Here is a 3,157-nt window from a genome sequence, read left to right as displayed (position 1 = left end):
ACTCGTGGCTGAATCGATTAATAGGTTGAGAATCGATCAACCGTTTCTTCAAAATCGGTCAATTGTTTCTAATAGGAAGGGTTGTGATTCCACACGATCTTTTTATCGTTTCTGTATCCAATCCTATAGACGCGTGGAAGAGGAGGACGACGATAAGGATGGCGTGCCTAGGACATGCCTCTTACTCTTCTACCTTGTCTATTCTTTCTCTCCTAGGGGTTTGTTCGGATTTGGAAGCATTTAAGGTTTTAGGACATGATATGAAAGGGAAGAGGAAGAAAAATGGATAAGGTTTTTCATTGCAATTATTGCTAAGTCTTCTCTCACAGCTATCGTGTTTTTCTTCTCATTCTAGAGCCCTTTTGAGATCTCTTCCATTCTTGCTCCCATTGCTTTATTGTTTGATTGTTGCTAGTGTAGCAATACTAATCCAGAAAAGAGTCTATTGGATTTGGGATTTCAGTTTTGAACCTAATTCCAACTTAATCAGCTACAAGAGGTTTTTCTAGCACATAGTCTCTCTTGCAGATTTCAACCTCTATTCGATGTGTGGACCAACTAAGGCCCTTGTATTTTTTGGGGGTTGGATTGGTTATCCAGTTTGCTGTTCAGAGTAATAGGAGTTTGCTCAGTGGAGCCATTTGGGAGCTATTGACAAGCAACAATTGCTGCCTCAGTGGACTTTTAGACTTTACATCGAATCGAAACTGTAACAACCCGTTCTCCCAATCAAGCCATTACTCGGGAAATCTCAGGATTTTTTTTTTTTTTTTCATTCACAAGATTTATAAATTTTATTTTTTCCATCCAACCAATCTTAAAACCACAATCTTTGCATACTTCAAAACCTCAAAATTCCCCAATCATACCCTATTTAGCTAACCGGGGTTCAAGACTGAAGCTAAGTAAGGTATTTCAAGTGTACAACGGAGATCAAAATCCTAATAGATTGTCATGTGTTACCATAACATAGCATGTTCATACATAATTGTCTCGGGACTAAAATAAGATCAGAATAAGGATTACATGCCAATCGTACAAAAGGTGATATCGAAAGTAATTTAACATACATGATTCCCTTCTTCAACTAACTAGCCATGTCTTTCTCTTCGCTGCAAGCCCCGGCTGGAACGTTGAATGTTCCAGGGGCAAAACCCAGGTTAGATGCTGAATCATCTAAGTGAATAGCATAAAAATAATTTTAATGAAATGCATGAATGATCATGTGCATGGCATAAATCAGACTTAACTTGTCAATCTTGGGACATCATCTCGGCGTACTTAGTCCCTGGAAAGTAATCTGGCCACCGCCTGTGGAAACCACCATTCCCATGCTTTCCGTAAGGGCGAACATCGCCTCCTCCACAAGGAGACCCCAAATCCCGACCCACCAGTCATAACAATGACATGATTCAAATATGAAAATAGCATGCAAATCATGTGCCATGCATGTCAGAATATCATGTCTAGTTAATGCATCAAGTAATGATCAATATGCATGAAATAATAAATTTAGAAATAATTAAGCCTCTCACAAGCTAAAGCATTTGAAATGGAATACCGAGAATATAGGTAGGTCAATCACTAAACAGGGTAGTACCACTCACCTTGCAAAAGATGATTTTGCCCCTAGTGTTGTTTTGCCTCGAAATTAATGCGAAACTTCAAACTCCTTGGCCAAACCACCCCCGGCCAATAATTCCCAATAAAATCTATAATCCAATTTTTTTTTAGGATTTTTCAGAATTTTTCTCTAATTTTCCTCAAATTCCATAACCTTAATTTCTTCAAAAATACAAAATAAATACCTACTCAAGTAAATTTTTCCATTTTTCTCCATGAAAATTCCTAGAATAACATTTCCAATCTCTAGAAATTTTCTGAAATGTTTTTAGATTTTCTCCCTATTTTTCACAATTTTCTCCCAAAATTTCCTTTTCTTTCAAAAATCAAAAATAAATAATTCCATAATCATTTTTCCAAAATTTCTTCCATAAAATGTATAAAAACAGTTTCTTGATTTTCTGGATATTTTTTCATATTTTTCTATTTTTTTCCTTTTTTCTTTCTTTTTCCCTATTTTTTTATTACATTTCTTCTTCGGTCGTTTTCTCTGGCGACGGCGACCAGCGACTATCTCCGATCGACGATCCGACGACACCTCTCCTGACTTATTTTGAGCTTCTGATCACAGTGGTGGCCTCCGATGATCAAAACGATAGCCGAAAATGCCTCGAAATGGCCGATTACAGTCGGCTCCGGCGGCCTTCACGATTTTTTGATGAGCCCCAAAACTGCTTCAAAACACATCCTAAAATCACCAAATTTTCCATAAATGTTCTCCACTACATGGGCAACAAAAGCCCTCAACCAATTTTCTCAAACGAACACCAAAACACCCTCGATTGGGCAGTTTAAATTCCTGCTCCGGCGACCTTCAATTTTTTTTCTAGTTATGCATAAAACTCACTCTAAACTACTCCAAAATCTCCAGATTCACTCCCCACGACCCAAGAAACAATAGCCCCTTATCAAAAACAATCGATTCTCTCTCTAAACCCTCCAATCGAATTTGAATTTGTATAAATCCATTTGGCCGCAAGATTGCTATTTATAGGCGATTTCGACCCCAAAATCCTTTGATTCTCAAGTTAATCATACCCTAAGATGCTAGATCTAGCCCATAATCACCTTGATTCGTCCTAAAAATCGAGAAAAATATCTCAACATATCTGATTACATCTTCGGCCATATACGACTGATTCTTGCGATTTTCATGGCAGATCTTCAACCAATCTCCACCACAACCAGCCCATAATGGTCTAAACCTACCCTAGGACCTTCTGGAAACCCTCTCTGGCGACGACATGATGGCTGGCTGGAGATTTGCAGTGCCGTACCCAATGTTGAGATAATTTCAGATTTGCCCCCTACTCTATTTTTCTCATTTTGCAGATTGGTCATTCCCCAATTCTTTAGAGTTTCCTCAAGCACGCCAAACTCTAATTTTCTCATTTCAGTCCCCAAAGAATTAAAATTTTCAATTTGACCACATTTGACCAAAATTTAGAAATTTCACTTAGTCCTGAATGTTTGAAAAAAATTACATTTTTACCCTTATCTTGCAAGTTTCTTCAATTTTATTAATTCCAACTTT

Source organism: Diospyros lotus, chromosome 12 (assembly GCF_014633365.1).
Source record: "Diospyros lotus cultivar Yz01 chromosome 12, ASM1463336v1, whole genome shotgun sequence".
Classification (NCBI taxonomy): domain Eukaryota; kingdom Viridiplantae; phylum Streptophyta; class Magnoliopsida; order Ericales; family Ebenaceae; genus Diospyros; species Diospyros lotus.
The sequence above is the reverse complement of the archived record's forward strand: the minus strand, read 5'-3'. Positions refer to the sequence as shown.